Source organism: Xenopus tropicalis, chromosome 10, assembly GCF_000004195.4.
Source record: "Xenopus tropicalis strain Nigerian chromosome 10, UCB_Xtro_10.0, whole genome shotgun sequence".
Taxonomy (NCBI): domain Eukaryota; kingdom Metazoa; phylum Chordata; class Amphibia; order Anura; family Pipidae; genus Xenopus; species Xenopus tropicalis.
Genome location: NC_030686.2, coordinates 21,777,511 through 21,794,825, shown reverse-complemented (window position 1 = coordinate 21,794,825; position 17,315 = coordinate 21,777,511). Strand labels below are relative to the sequence as shown.

General features: G+C 43.5%; 1 protein-coding gene across 1 annotated transcript in view; it reads left to right on the top strand.

Annotated features, from left to right (window-relative positions):
• The window catches only part of wnk4 (WNK lysine deficient protein kinase 4), a 152,014-nt gene that overhangs the window by 88,458 nt on the left and 46,241 nt on the right, over window positions 1-17,315 (top strand). The gene's annotated exons all lie outside the window — the stretch shown is intronic.

Genomic DNA, 17,315 nt, shown 5'->3' with positions numbered 1-17,315 from the left:
CAGCATAATATTGCCTTGCATTAGTCTCGGGCATAAGATGTTAATTATGGCATTAGCATGCAGTTGACTTGATTTCTGCACCCTGATGACTTGACTCCTGCATTCGTTTTAGAATGGCATCGCTTTGGGCATATGATGTTAATCATGGCCTTTAACATCCCTGGGATTGCCAACAGATTCAAAGTTCGCTTGGACATAACTCATAAAGAAATATGTTGTCTTGGTCTTCCCAAGTTGCAAGCGAGCCATCTGTGAGTGTAATTACCTTTCTGAGTAGTATAGAGGCCTTTTCAATTTTCGTCCAAACTAGCACTTTGCAGTTGTGCTTACATTCTTTAATAGGGCTTGCACAAATGCAGCATGTAGTGTGCACAAACAGTTTTTGGTATTCCACATATTGCAGAGCTACTTTTCTTTTCATGCAATGCAACCCAAAGTCCCACACAAACAGTATATATTAGAAAATTATGAGAAATTAAAAGTAACATTAACTATCGTTAAAGTTAATCAATGCAAATTCTGTGTGAAGCAATATTAACAGGACATACCCGGTAAACTCTTAAGGCCCGGGTGTACAAACTCCGAGCCTCTCTCTAATAAGTCACAAACACAGAAAAGTGTTAAAGGAGTCAAAATAGAGTCAGATTGCTCACCAAGGTCCACAATGGTCCGGGTGCTCAGAGCCCCGAACCCGCAGCTGAAGGGAGAAATCATAAGCACAAGACGAAAAGAACTCCAAGCTCTCCGGACAAAGAAGTTTGCTTAAAAACAGGTCTTTATTGTTCCATTTTGATTCTGATTTTAAATGGAACAATAAAGACCTGTTTTTAAGCAAACTTGTTGGAGTTCTTTTCGTCTTGTGCTTATGATTTCCCTACTTCTCTTTTCATTCTAAGAGCTGCTGAAGGTTGCTGGGATTTGAAGTACTTTCCAGAGTTTACCATAAGCTCAGTGAAATACAGAGAAAAAAAGGAAATTAGATTGTCCTCTTTGAAGTGTTAACTGTTGAGACTAAACTGGAATTATGAGGAAAATGTGGGTAAAAGCATAATGAATTGCACTTTGCACCTGCATTAGTAAATAAGCCCCAGTGTTATACACATCATCATAAGTTGCAGTTCTGGTCACAAGTTGTCACTTTTATTAACAGCACTGGGCCAAAATGCCTAAGGCAGGACCCAGCTCATCACCCTACCTCATGCTCCTTCCCAGTAACTGTCTGCAAAATGTTTCTTAGATTCCCTCGCTACCCGTGCTATATAATGAGCAAGGGTTGGGGACAGGGGAAGAAGAGCGGGAGCTAAAGACAAGCCAGAAAGACCATAACTCAGGGTTGGCAGGCAGAAAAGGTATGTCCCTGGCACCCACAAACTGTTGGACCCTAAGTATGTGCTTCTTGTGCCTACCCTTGAATGAATGAAAATGACATTTAAATATTAAAAAAAACTTATGTTAAAAATGTAGATAAAATGTGTTGAGGTTGAGAAAATTCTAATTAAACAGTGTAACAGTCTAAAATATACTAGATATTTACTAGTTTTGTAGGTGAATGATGGGAATAATTTATGCATAGCAAATGTTTGACAAATGCAAAAAGGCCACCCAGTGAAATTTTGTGGCCCAAAATGTAAGCCATTGAAAACAGTACCAGCCGATGTTTCAAATATGCCGGGAAAAGAAATGGTAAAATTAACACTAAATTAACTAATTACTTAAATTGTGTTTGGCATAAATTACTATTTTCTTCTAAAAACAGTTCATCGTCTTCTTTCGTAGATGACTAATGCTAAAAACGCACTTTGTGTTTCCTCCCTTTGGGGATTGCAAAAGAGCATGAGTGCTGCTTCTCAAATGGCAAACTGATTATCACTTGGCTTTGCCGGTGCTATATTCACTCCTTTGCTGCATGCCAAGTACAACACATAGCTGAGATCCTATCCTTGCTGGGCACATTGGCAAGGAAGGGGTCCCACTGCCAGATACCAGCAAAATGTTCCCTAATGCTTGTACAAAACAAGCCTGTCCTGAGGTGTATTAGTAACTGCCTGTTAATGGAATGGAAACCTCAAGCCTGTATATACAGTATTGATGTAATCAGACTAATAGCTTCACGTCTTGATACGGAAGCACGTGCATGCAGGGTGCATGGGCAGAAAGCGGAGAGGACCAGTATAATGCTGATTTCTGCAGATGCTGGCACTGGATACATTATCCACTGGTATTTAAATCTGGCTTTACTCCATGATTCAGTGGCTTCAGAGAATCAGAGAAGAACATCACAGTCCTTTACTAGGTGCTTTTATTTGTATAATAAGACTTAGAGGTGTTGGACATAGGAGACAGAGATAATAAGCTATGCAGATTTAAGAGGACTCTTTGGGTAATCATTTGAACCTTACCCATTTTATGCTATATTTTATAGCCTTATAAACTGTACTTGATGATGTCATTTATATCACGTCATTTTTTTTTTCTTGTAATGCTTTTTGTCTGGAAGAATACGGGTGGGTGTAATATGGGGCAATGATCTCACAGGGCGTGAAAATGGGCAGAGTGGGTGGGGTATAGGTCTTTGTGTACTTATAAGGAGTAATTCTTTAGCGAAGAGGGACAGGGAAAGGAGGGATTTTTAGGGTATTACAAATTTACCAGGAATTACATTGCCAGTAAACTTGTATTTCCGGCCCAGCCCTGACCAGTGATTTACTTGCTGGGCCCCCTTTTTGTAACATATAAGCCCGGACTGGATTCTAAGTTGTTAGATCACTATTTCTTTGGCTTGTGGGGGGATGTTTGGGCCTATGTGTACTTGAAATGCCAGGAGAAATCTTGTGTTTCCTTTGATAGAGCATTACTGTAAATGCTTATGGCTGTATTTACATAGATCTTCCTGATAGTCGCACAAAACATCATCAGATCGCTACGTGTATGGCCAGCTTAAGTTTTTACCTTTCCTTCTCTTTTAATTAGCTTAAATAGCTTTTGGCAAAAAGCACAGAAATCTTAACAAGCTATACCTGTATTTAGATCCATTGTTTCTCAAACTTAATCAAATAAGTGGGCTTTTGGCAGAGAGCCCAGAAAGTTAACACCTGCACTTAGATACAGTTGTAACTAATAAGGTAAACCCAAACAAGTCGCCAGCGCTCGGTCTAACTCACTATAGAGCTGACCAGCTGCTATAAACGACTAGAGCCACCACCTGCTCAAAGAGAAAAAGAGAAATAGGAAAAAAATTGCCAGCGTTTAGGTTGCCTTTAAAAATAATTTTTACAAAAGATGAGGTGTTAGTACCACACTTTGGCCAAAATATGTAAGCTCACGTGCCACGTCAAGGCCCCTCATTTTACGTGAGTCCTACACTGCCTATTAACAATATAGATCTGTAGTGCAATTAAAATCAAATCCCCCAGTAGACAATGTGACTGAGTAGTAAGACCCTATTGCACCTACCCTTTACCTCAGGGGGTGAAACAATTAAATTCAAGTCCCCCAGTGAACAATGTGACTGAGTAGTAAGACCCCATTGCATCTACCCTTACCTCAGGGGGTGATGCAATTAAATTCAAGTCCCCCAGTGGACAATGTGACTGGGTGGTAAGACCCCATTGCACCTACCTTTAACACAAAGGCTCTAGTGAGAGAGCAGGGAGCTTTAAGGCTGATGCCACACCAGGCGTAGGGCTGATTTTTTCGGCAAGCGGAAAAACGCTTGCCGAAAATTCAGCCCTACGCCTGCTACTTGTGCCTGCACCCGAATGAATGGGATACGCTCGGGTGCAGGCACATGTAGCCGATATACGCATGAAAACGCGAGAGAATGCAAAGTCTTGCGTTTTCATGCGTATATCGGCTACATGTGCCTGCACCCGAGCGTATCCCATTCATTCGGGTGCAGGCACAAGTAGCAGGCGTAGGGCTGAATTTTCGGCAAGCGTTTTTCCGCTTGCCGAAAAAATCAGCCCTACGCCTGGTGTGGCATCAGCCTAAAGCCCCGGCTCATTAGCACACACCTGAAAGTGATTCCATATTTTAAAGGCTACAGAGCAGCTAAAAGCAATACCTAATAAGTAACTAATAAGCTAAACAGGCCTCTTGGGGGACCCCAAAACCCCCAGAAATGTGTTCAAACTTAAAATAACCTGGCAAGTTTTTTTGGGAGTGGTACTTAGGGGGTGTGGTCGCAAAAATGGGCATGGTCAAAAAAAAAATTCACCACACTAGGGGGCATATTTAGTCACGACTTTTTCACGAATTGTTGCGACTTTTTCATCGCCGTCGTGAAAAAATCAGATTGGTTTTTCCACCGTTTACGTTAAATACGTTAAAGTCGTGACGGCAACGAAAAAATCTCGCAAAATACGAAAAAAACGCGACGGCGACGAAAAAGTCGCAAAATTTTCATTTCTGATCCGATTTTTTCCCATTCGGGAATCGGATTCGTGGATTAGTAAATGTGCCCCTTGGTGCGCCATTTCTTTTTGTCCCTTTTTGAATTTCAAAATGTTGGGTCGTATGCTTATATGGTCATGGAATTATATTTTTTTATATTTTACCCCTCTATTTTACAATAGGGGGATACATTATTCAATATATACAGCATTTGGTTTTCTTTTAAAAAGATCCTCTGCTGCAATTGCTTGAGCACTAAAGGGCACAATATTGAACCCCTTAGTGTTCATTTGCAGAACATTTTAATTCAGGGGATTGGCAGGCCCGGATTTGTGGAGAGGCCACAAAGGCCCGGGCCTAGGGCGGCAGAAGTTTAGGGGCGGCATGCCGCCCCGCCGCAAGAACATTTTTTAATTTTGCTCCCATACGGAGCAGTCGGGACCTCTCCCCACTGCTCCGTATGGGAGTTAAAAAGAGCGTTCGCGCATGCGCTGGCGCTTTGCGCATGCGCAATGGGGAGCTGGCGCTTTGCGCATGCGCACTGGGGGCGCGCTTGCGCATGCGCACCGGGGGCGCATTTGCGCATGCGCACTGGGGTGCGCGTTCGCGCATGCGCATGGGGGACTCCCACAGGGGCGGCCTCGGGGCGCACCAAAGAGAAATCCGGCCCTGGGGATTGGAATGCAGCCTGTGCCTTTCACCTTGCACTGAATCTAGCACTACTTGGGGGTGGAGCAGAGCAGCCTTGTGCTTAATACATTCCCCAGGACAGGCAGCAAGTACAGGGCCCAGCAGTGGAGCTGCTGCTACGAGACTAGTTGAGAAACTTGCCTCAGGTGGCAGCGCCCCATTAGTTGCAAGGGGTGCCAAAAAAACGCTCCTGGTAACTTTAAGAGCCGAATTTCCATTTTTTGAAACCTGAAATATGTCTGTTTTAGTGCAGGAAGCGCAATTGCGGTATCTGCACTAGCGGTGTGGTCTCCCCCTGGACCCCCTCATGCTGTAAAGCTAAGCACAGAGGGCTGAGGGGGGTGGCATTGCAAAAGCCCAGCTGTGTCCTGCTCCCACCAGTGCTCAATAACTTCTTAGGCTTGACACTCACCACAACAGCTGATGTGTAGGGTGGAAGAGTTAGAGGAGGCAAAAAATGTAAGTCGGTCCTAGCGCTTCTTCAATCTTTGCGCCATCGGCATCTTTTCTGCCTACCCCTTGCCTAAATTGTGTGCACCAAAGAAGTGCTTGTAGAAACGTGTGTACCAAAGGAGTGCATGTAGAAACGTGTGTACTAAAGGAGTGCATGTAGAAACGTGTGTACTAAAGGAGTGCATGTAGAAGCGTGTGTACCAAAGGAGTGCATGTAGAAAAGTGTGTACCAAAGGAGTGCATGTAGAAACGTGTGCAGCAAGGGAGAGTATGTAGAACGTGTGCATCAAAGGAGTGCATGTAGAAATGTGTGCACCAAAGGAGTGCATGTGCCGAAGGAATGCATGTAAAAGTCACAACATAGCACACTAGAAAAGACAAGAATCCTAATTCCACTAAAAGGTCACCCTTGCTGCATTCATTTATTTTACAGCCTGAGTCACCTGCAACAGGTGACTTGACTCTTAAGGTGTGGCATTAAGGTGGACTGGGTTCAGTATCTGCCTCAGTGTGTGACTAGCACTGTGTTGGGATTTTTACGTGCCACAGGGCTCATTGCTTGGAAATTAAAGGGCCTTTTATTGTAGTGTTTTACCATAGCTAGTAAATGTGTTTCTTCCTGGGACTTAATATATATTAAGGTAATTCAGGCACAGATAACCACAAACTGCAATAATTTATCCCTTTTCCCCTGTCCTAGTTCTCCCCATTCTTTTTAGTATATATTAGAATCGTAGCCAATATCCTGTTGTTCTGTTATGAAGGGCAGCGTATATTGCCTTATAAATTTACTATATGGTATAAAAGAGTACCTTAATGTGTGTAAAGAGCATTCCTTCTCTGAATAATAACTTGTCTGTTTGTAAGAAGGAGCTGCCTTATTGCTTTCACCAGCGTGCCATCTGAATGGTGCTATGATTATAAATAGATGCTGCAGTTCCCCTGCGGTCTGCCTGAAATGTATAAATATGAAGGAGGGAAAGGGCTAATAGCACATGGTGAGCTGCCCTTGGATTTCACTTTTTATTGGAAAAAAAAAATACATTTCGCATTTCTCCGAGATAAGGAAGAGCTTGTTTCTAATACAGGTATGGGACCCATTATCCAGGACCTGGGGTTTCTGTAATTCAAATCTCCTACCTTAAGTCTATTAAAAAAATAATTTAAATATTAAATAAACCCAATAGGATTGTTTTGGCTCCAATAAGGATTAATTGTATCTTAGTTGAGATCAAATACAAGGTTCTGTTTTATTATTACAGGGAAAAAGGGAATCATTTTCAAAAATGTGAATTATTTGAAAAATTTTGGATTTCTACCACGCAGACAGAGGACAATGGCATCTCCACCGAAAACCAGTTTTTACATAATGAGAGAAAATATAATTCAAAGCCACTTTCCAATGTACATTAATTATAACTTATACAGTTTTTCTAATTGCAGTTGACAGCAGTGTTTATCTCTTTTTGTGTGCAGCAGACGTCAGTTCATTTCCAAGTCAGTTCTGCCAGCTGCTGCTACCATGTTTCTGGAGTCAGACCAAGCAGTCAGATAGATGGACACCTGTCAACAGCAGTTACTTTTACAAATAACTTAAATATTTTTAATCAATGTATATTGGAAAGTTACATTTTATTCAGTTATGCAAAACATAGTTTGTGGTTGGTGAGGGTAAGAAAAAATCTGGTTAAAAGAACTTTGTCAAATATAAGTTTAACTTCAAATAAACTTATATTTGACAAAAGAAGCACCTCTTCTCTTGTGCAAATAATCATGACTTTGAGCCCTGGAGACCCAAACTGCACGGCATATTCTAAATGGGGTCTTAGCAGGGTTTTGTAAAGGGAAAGACCCTCTCCCCTTTCTGTACCCCTTTTAATAAGTGGGTCAGACTGCCAGTCATTCCTGTATGGCTGCATAGATCCTGACATAACTCAGCTTAATTCATTTGCATACATCTCCCTCTTGACATTTCATTGTTAATTCATAGATTGGAACCCATAGCTAGGAGTGATTCACTGATTGCATTTAATAAAAAGGCAATCAGTGCATTCCAGAAACTTGCAAGCTTATGTCTATGTTATACTAGCTGAAGTTCCTAGCTAATGTTATTAGCTTATGTCCCTAATCAATGTTAGTAGCTGATGTTGCTAACCAATGTTCCTAGCTGATGATAGTAGCTGATGTTACTAGCTGATGTGACTATGAAGATTTTCATTCATGCAGGTCATGGTATATCTAGTGTAGCCCACTTTACAAACGCTTGTGTGGCACTACCTGCTGACTTGTCTTTACTTGGCGCTACAGGAGTCCTGAGCCCCCGCTTACTATGGGGGTTTACAGGGATTTCTCCCCTAAATGGCGTGCCTCCACCCAGGGATGGTGTTGTGGAACTATAATCCACCCCCTGGGAACTATTTAGATTGTTATGCCCCTCTGGGGACCCACGTACTCCTGGCAAATGTACCCCACCCTGGGGTTATTCCTTACCAGCTTGATAGTGGTCCTCTGGGCTTGGCAGATATTCAGATACGCAGACACAATATTGTATGTGAACTAGATGCACGGTTTATTAGGCAGAATCCTCTCCAGGAGTGGCACATATATTGATACAGCATGCAGGGCATATCTCCTTACTACTCATTGATACTCTTTTTCTGTTGGACTACTCCACGGTACTCACGCCATATGCTCCCCTCTAGGTGACCTTCCCGGTACTCGCGTCAGGAGGCACCCCCTCTTGGAGCCCTCCCCAGTACTCACGCTAGAAGCCTCACCACAGGGACCCACACCGGTACTCACGCTAAGCATCCTCAAATCCGAGATCCTGGACCTGGTGCACCTTCCCTAGCCACTTGTGGCCCTGCACTCCAGCAGATGTAGCACTGGGAGGTCTTAACCTCACTACCACTCCTGGAGGGGTCATGTCTGCCCATTCTAACCTGTGGTTTCCTACATCTCACTCCTGGAGTGATCTATTACCAAACTTCTAACTGAGCTGTACCTGGAGTACTCCTGCCTGGAGCAGTCCCCAAAATGTCTGTCTCACAGCACATGGCTGCAATCCCTTATATGGGCCTATGCACCACCCTGTGGCCATAACCCGAACTACAGGTATACTCCCTGTTAACTATTGATAACCCAGTCATCCCAGTGTCCCTGTTAACTATCACCACCCTGTGGCCTGTCCTAGGGGTGTCTGTCCTAAGGGCCCATTTTTGGTAAACCCCTACATTCTCCCCCTACAAGAAAATTGTCACCTCCTGGCTGACACACATTCTACTAAACACAATACTTTTTACCATATTGTTAACATCACGCTTCACAGCTCCTCCAGGAGACTGCCAGGGTACATTGGATGAACTGGAAAGGAAAAGTGAGACATAACAACATTCCCACCCTCCAAAGTCTTTGTGAAAGTCCCCACAAGAGTCTCTGTCCCTTTAGACATTTCACCACTCAAATAAGAGAAAGGACAACTTACTGCCCAAAATCAAAACACATTCTTTATTTTTCAGCAAAGAAAATAAATGAAACGTTCTTTTCCTGGCCCGAGTGCCCGCTGTGCTGTGAGGAGCTTAGCTTTCCATGGCTCAGCTGGAACAGCAGCGCCAGCGTCGCGCTGTGTCCGTGACTCTTAGCTTCATCTTTAAAGGGGCCCATCCAGCATTGATGGCCACAATGGGCGCAACGCCCCGTCGGATGGGTCAAGGCCATGCGTGCCTCTTCTCCGCACTCGCCACATAGTGGGACCATTTGGGGCTCCCCTCTGGTAGTGGTCTGTTCAGCGAAGGACCCGAGCCATACATAGCGAACCCCGCCATCATATGCCAGCTGGTAGGTAAGCTTTGCCGGTAGGGACTCAAGGCCCGCGCTACCGCATTCCTTGGGTGCAGACATATCGTCAGTGTGATGCAGCAGCCAGTCACACACCCTGCTCACGCTGTGTAACACACGGAACTGATCCAAGATGGCCCCCGTGACGTCAGGTCGCATCGTCACTCCCTGGCTCACTGGCGCCCTTTCTAAGGCTTCTTATTGGCCGGCCGGCCTCACGGGGCGGTCAATATGCAAATCAGGTACGCGTCACCCTTGGCACGCCTCAATCTCACGTGTCTTCCCCGGCTCTTTCTTGGCTCCCACTAGCCTGCAATCCAATTGGCAGGAGCTGCCTTGCTCCTCTTTTGCGCCAAATCCCCCCTGGGGGTGCGCATCAGGGTGGCCCAAATCTAGCCCGGTCGGAAGAAGGGTTTCACAGACACACTAGGCTGCAGTTATTTCAGGGCCCTTTCTTCTAAGCTGTAGTCAAAACGATCTCAGCAGTGCCTCCAAATGTACACTTTACAAACGCTTGTGTGGCACTACCTGCTGACTTGTCTTTACTTGGCGCTACAGGAGTCCTGATCCCCGCTTACTATGGGGGTTTACAGGGATTTCTCCCCTAAATGGCGTGCCTCCACCCAGGGATGGTGTTACATAGTTACATAGTTACATAGTTACATAGGGTTGAAAAAAGACCATTGTCCATCAAGTTCAACCCATCCGAGTAAACCCAGCACACAACCTATACTAACCAATCTATACACTCACATACATAAACTATATATATACAACCAGTAATACTAACTGTAGATATTAGTATCACAATAGCCTTGGATATTCTGCTTGTTCAAAAACTCATCCAGGCCCCTCTTAAAGGCATTAACAGAGTCTGCCATTACCACATCACTAGGAAGGGCATTCCACAGCCTCACTGCCCTCACCGTGAAAAACCACCTACGCTGCTTCAAATGGAAGCTCCTTTCCTCTAATCTAAAGGGGTGACCTCTGGTGCGCTGATTGTTTTTATGGGAAAAAAGAACATCCCCCAACTGCCTATAATCCCCTCTAATGTACTTGTACAGAGTAATCATGTCCCCTCGCAAGCGCCTCTTTTCCAGAGAAAACAACCCCAACCTCGACAGTCTAACCTCATAGCTTAAATCTTCCATCCCCTTTACCAGTTTAGTTGCACGTCTCTGCACTCTCTCCAGCTCATTAATATCCTTCTTAAGGACTGGAGCCCAAAACTGCACTGCATACTCAAGGTGAGGCCTTACCAGGGACCTATAAAGCGGCAAAAATATGTTCTCATCCCTTGAGTCAATGCCCTTTTTTATACAAGACAGCACTTTATTTGCTGTAGTAGCCACAGAATGACACTGCCTGGAATTAGACAACTTGTGATCTACAAAAACCCCTAGATCCTTCTCCATTAAGGATGCCCCCAACACACTACCATTCAGTAGATAGTTTGCGTTTATATTATTCCTACCAAAGTGCATAACTTTGCACTTGTCAACATTGAACCTCATTTTCCAGTTTGCTGCCCAGTTTTCCAATTTTGTCAAATCGCTCTGCAAAGCGGCAGCATCCTGCATGGAACTTATAGTTTTGCACGAACTATAATCCACCCCCTGGGAACTATTTAGATTGTTAGGCCCTTCTGGGCACCCACGTACTCCTGGCAAATGTACCCCACCCTGGGGTTATTCCTTACCAGCTTGGTAGTGGTCCTCTGGGCTTGGCAGATATTCAGATACGCAGACACAATATTGTATGTGAACTAGATGCACGGTTTATTAGGCAGAATCCTCTCCAGGAGTGGCACATATATTGATACAGCATGCAGGGCATATCTCCTTACTACTCATTGATACTCTTTTTCTGTTGGACTACTCCACGGTACTCACGCCACATGCTCCCCTCTAGGTGACCTTCCCGGTACTCGCGTCAGGAGGCACCCCCTCTTGGAGCCCTCCCCGGTACTCACGCTAGAAGCCTCACCACAGGGACCCACACCGGTACTCACGCTAAGCATCCTCAAATCCGAGATCCTGGACTAGTGGTGACCTGGTGCACCTTCCCTAGCCACTTGTGGCCCTGCACTCCAGCAGATGTAGCGCTGGGAGGTCTTAACCTCACTACCACTCCTGGAGGGGTCATATCTGCCCATTCTAACCTATGGTTTCCTACATCTCACTCCTGGAGTGATCTATTACCAAACTTCTAACTGAGCTGTACCTGGGGTACTCCTGCCTGGAGCAGTCCCCAAAATGTCTGTCTCACAGCACATGGCTGCAATCCCTTATATGGGCCTATGCACCCACCCTGTGGCCATTAGAGGGGATTATAGGCAGTTGGGGGATGTTCTTTTTTCCCATAAAAACAATCAGCGCACCAGAGGTCACCCCTTTAGATTAGAGGAAAGGAGCTTCCATTTGAAGCAGCGTAGGTGGTTTTTCACGGTGAGGGCAGTGAGGTTATGGAATGCCCTTCCTAGTGATGTGGTAATGGCAGATTCTGTTAATGCCTTTAAGAGGGGCCTGGATGAGTTCTTGATCAATCAGAATATCCAAGGCTATTGTGATACTAATATCTACAGTTAGTACTAGTGGTTGTATATATAGTGTATGTATGTGAGTGTATAGATTGGTAGGTGTGGGTTAGGTGTGCTGGGTTTACTTGGATGGGTTGAACTTGATGGACACTGGTCTTTTTTCAACCCTATGTAACTATGTAACTATGTAACCCGAACTACAGGTATACGCCCTGTTAACTATTGATAACCCAGCCATCCCAGTGTCCCTGTTAACTATCACTACCCTGTGGCCTGTCCTAGGGGTGTCTGTCCTAAGGGCCCATTTTTGGTAAACCCCTACACTAGTATAAGTAAATCTAAAGCAGCTGGACTTGCTAAGTAATCATTGAAGTTATATCACTACTCATCCAAGCAGTTTCTGCTTCATATGAAGCTGCTTGGATGAGTAGTGAAACATCCTCAATGACTACTTAGCAAGTCCAGTTGATTTAGAGTTACTTATACTAGATATTACTAGCTGATGTTACTAGCCTGTGTTCCTAGCCGAAGATACAAGCTTTTGTCCCTAGCCAGTGTTACTAGCTGATGTTACTATCTGCAATCTACTTTGCTTTCAAAGGCTGTTCATATACAGTACAACCTATAAGCACTTTTGTACTTATGTTTGTACATGCCATTTGTGCAACAGGGCTGTCATACTGTACAGCCCTGCAGGTACAATCAGTTACACTTCAGGGAGTGAATAAAAAGTCTAGTCCTTTGTCAGACTTTAGCTGTCTTTTAAAAGGGTCCTGACCAGCAAGGAAAGAACCAAGGCAGAATGTTCCATGGGTGCACATAATGACTGGATCCTTCTCCAATAGTTTGCGCAAGAGATCTGTAGAGATCTGAAAGACTGTACCTGCACGCACCAGCCGAATGCCTGGAGGAACAGTTGAACATGCTGCGTTATAAATGAAAACTGGGCATGCTTTACCTTAAAGAAAAATATTTTGCTATTCTCCCAGTAAAAGGAGCATAACCTTTTTTGAAAGTCTCCTGGCTCATGTGGAGTGAGCCACGGTATGAGTGCTTTTGTTAGTGTAAAGGTTGACTGTCGCCTGTGTAATAGTTTCCTGCATCAACAAGTAGGCAGCTACAGAGTACGCCCTCCCTCTCTCCAATGATCTCTTGCCCTGGAATCCATGAACTGTGCTATTAACCAGGGCTGCACAAGCTCTGCATTCATCCTAGGCTCCTGGGTGCCAGAGAAAACAAACCAGAGAGAAAGCATAAAAATATTGTTTACCACCGCCGTACTGACTGTGCTGTTCTGAGCTATCAGAAGCCAAATGAGGAATGGAAAATTTGGAGGTTATTTCTTGTCACTACTGCATTGCAGTTCAGTCCTATACAGTGCTATGGCCTGTATCTATATGTGATTGTTTATAGTCAACCTCCCTAGTGTTTTGGGGTAAGTATGCACCAGCTTTGCTCAGTTTCCAGTCATTTTTGGCCATTCTTCCAGGAAGATGGTTCGGAGTAACCAGGTGTTCTTCTGGGCTAGTCCATTGCAGGACATTCACCTTTTTTGTTCCAGAGTCACTACAGTGTTTTAAACCTTGAATTTGGAACCACTGAAAGATTAACTTTACACCCCAAACTTCAGTGTTTTTGCAGTGTTTGCCTTCAGTCCCTGCTAATGAAAAGCAGCCCCCACATCATGATGCTACCACCATTCTTCAATGTGGGTACTCTGTAGATGTGTGGGCAGTCTTAGTGAATATTTATTTTTCAAATAAACTTTCTAACCAAAGGCCCTCTGTGACCCGATCTGAAGCTGGCTCTGTGATCAACTGGACTGAATCAGTCACTTTTCAAAAGAGGCACAAAGAGATGCAACATGGCTATACAACTGCAGCCACAAATGCTTTCCTTAAAAGACAAGGAAAAGTACAATTACTGGGTGCCGGGTTGTTAGACAACCCCTAGTAATTCTAGTTGCTTAACTCCTACCCCAGGCTAGCATTCTTTTTAATCAAAAAATGTACCAGCATGGGGTACTGTTTGCTAAGTGCCACAACATCATCTTTTTCCAGTCCTCTGGTGTCCCCTCTCAGGCTTGGGAGAGTGCATTCACAGTTCAGAAACTTTTTACAAGATTTCTGTACTGTGTGTGCCCTCCTAATATTGCCTCAGTGGACACCTTGGGAAATAAATGGTAAGTTTCCAGAATGCCTAGTGATTTTACCTTTCCTTCTCCTTTAACAACCAGAAATCTAATTGATGGATTTGTAGAGGATGGATTTGCAGGATTGATGGATTTGCAGGATATTCTCAGGTCTGTTTCCCCAAGGTCTTGGCATTTAATTACATAGAAACACAGGACTGGCACAAGGAAGGATATTAGGGGAGTGCTGTGGATTAGTACTAAAGTAAGATTAAGATGGCATATGAAGGGATATGGTAAAATAGAAATCCCTATGAATTGCGATACCCGAAAACTACCCTGCAGAAAAAGAAGATATTATTATTGCACTCTTCTACTAGGGGTATGATCCTAGAGAGAGTAGACAAAGAAGCCATACCAGTAAGTGTATTTGAAAATGAAGATATATTGAGCCAAGTCAAGAACTAGGAGTAGGCAGAAGAGGCTTTGCCTAGGGCACTCCTGGCAATGATCTTAGACACATGTCTCTGCTGCCTTCACCAGCCCTGTGAGTGTATCCAACCCTGGATCACAGCTATAGTTGAGCAAGTATGGCTAGATTGAAAGGATGGAGTAATGTGGTGGTGAGCAAGTTGACTATGGGGAGGAGCATTGTTGGTTGGTGGGTAGGGGCAGGCCAGTGGGTGCTCTTGCATTGGGTACCTTTTCTCTCTGGCCTGGTTCTCTTGAGTACTAAATCAAGGCAAAATTAAAAGGCAAATGCTATATCAACTATTTTCAGTATGGACCAACAACTATTTACTTCATTATGAATATTATTTGCTTTCTCCAGCTAGACCCATTATGGCTTCCCACTCCTATAAATACTGCAGTCTTCGCTCCAGTCCAATAATTCACTGCTGTCCACTATTAATCTTTGTGCAGATTTATCAACACCTGCCCCACCCCAAACTAGAATGTAACCAAATAGAGGATGATAGAAAGACCCCAATTAGTGCTTTTGTTTAAGAACCGTTGAGAGGATTTCTTACATAATGCAATGATGTTGGTGGATGACATCAAAAATGAAGTTACCATTCAGAACAAACCTTTTGATGTTAATCATTTGACGTTGGGTGTAGCTTAGAATGCAGGTTTTCTGGGAAACTCATTTAAGCTTAATCTTGTCATAAACAGTATATAAAACTCCATGACCACAAAACATACAGTGGTGTGAAAAACTATTTGCCCCCTTCCTGATTTCTTATTCTTTTTCATGTTTGTCACACAAAATGTTTCTGATCATCAAACACATTTAACTATTAGTCAAAGATAACACAAGTAAACACAAAATGCAGTTTTTAAATAAGGGTTTTTATTATTTAGGGAGAAAAAAAATCCAAACCTACATGGCCCTGTGTGAAAAAGTAATTGCCCCTGAACCTAATAACTGGTTGGGCCACCCTTAACAGCAATAACTGCAACCAAGCGTTTGCGATAACTTGCAACGAGTCTTTTACAGCGCTCTGGAGGAATTTTGGCCCACTCATCTTTGCAGAATTGTTGTAATTCAGCTTTATTTGAGGGTTTTCTAGCATGAACCGCCTTTTTAAGGTCATGCCACAACATCTCAATAGGATTCAGGTCAGGACTTTGACTAGACCACTCCAAAGTCTTCATTTTGTTTTTCTTCAGCCATTCAGAGGTGGATTTGCTGGTGTGTTTTGGGTCATTGTCCTGCTGCAGCACCCAAGATCACTTCAGCTTGAGTTGACGAACAGATGGCCGGACATTCTCCTTCAGGATTTTTTGGTAGACAGTAGAATTCATGGTTCCATCTATCACAGCAAGCCTTCCAGGTCCTGAAGCAGCAAAACAACCCCAGACCATCACACTACCGCCACCATATTTTACTGTTGGTATGATGTTCTTGTTCTGAAATGCTGTGTTACTTTTACGCCAGATGTAACGGGACACGCACCTTCCAAAAAGTTCAACTTTTGTCTCGTCGGTCCACAAGGTATTTTCTCAAAAGTCTTGGCAATCATTGAGATGTTTTTTAGCAAAATTGAGACGAGCCATAATGTTCTTTTTGCTTAAAAGTGGTTTGCGCCTTGGAAATCTGCCATGCAGGCCGTTTTTGCCCAGTCTCTTTCTTATGGTGGAGTCGTGAACACTGCCCTTAATTGAGGCAAGTGAGGCCTGCAGTTCTTTAGATGTTGTCCTGGGGTCTTTTTTGGCCTCTCGGATGAGTTGTCTCTGCGCTCTTGGGGTAATTTTGGTTGGCCGGCCACTCCTGGGAAGGTTCACCACTGTTCCATGTTTTTGCCATTTGTGGATAATGGCTCTCATTGTGGTTCGCTGGAGTCCCAAAGCTTTAGAAATGGCTTTATAACCTTTACCAGACTGATAGATCTCAATTACTTTTGTTCTCATTTGTTCCTGAATTTCTTTGGATCTTGGCATGATGTCTAGATTTTGAGGTGCTTTTGGGCTACTTCTCTGTGTCAGGTAGCTCCTATTTAAGTGATTTCTTGATTGAAACAGGTATGGCAGTAATCAGGCCTGGGGGTGACTACAGAAATTGATATTGAAATTGAAAATTGAAATTGATAAACCACAGTTAAGTTATTTTTTAACAAGGGGGGCAATCACTTTTTCACACAGGGCCATGTAGATTTGGAGTTTTTTTTCTCCCTTAATAACGTAAACCTTCATTTAAAAACTGCATTTTGTGTTCAATTATGTTATCTTTGACTAATAGTTAACGGTTTTTGATGAGCAGAAACATTTAAGTGTGACAAACATGTAAAAGAATAAGAAATCAGGAAGGGGGCAAATAGTTTTTCACACCACTGTATGTACATAAAAAGATGATGACAAAGCCAAGATTTTATACAAATCCCTAACTAGAGGGAACTGACTACAAGAACATAGCCCTCTAAATACACAAAACCATACATTGTTGCTGTGGCTGAGGTCGTAATTCTTCAAAGTAAATTGTTAAAGTGGAATGTGAAACTGAGTCAAAATTTTGACAAATCGGTGCTTCTGTGTGTTTTATGTATATAATGGAAATGCATAGGGTAGCCACTTTGGTTATGTATACCTTAGTAGGTATGCCAGGTGGCAGCCAGGATCGGGTTCCCACTCCAAGTGTATAAAGGACTGGATACAACTATGTTTAGGCTTTCAAACCATGACCAAGGTGCATTTTGGGAAGCACCAAGTATGTTTTATTGTCATGTTGATATGTAAGAGCCTTGTCTGGGATTATACATTCATATTTTG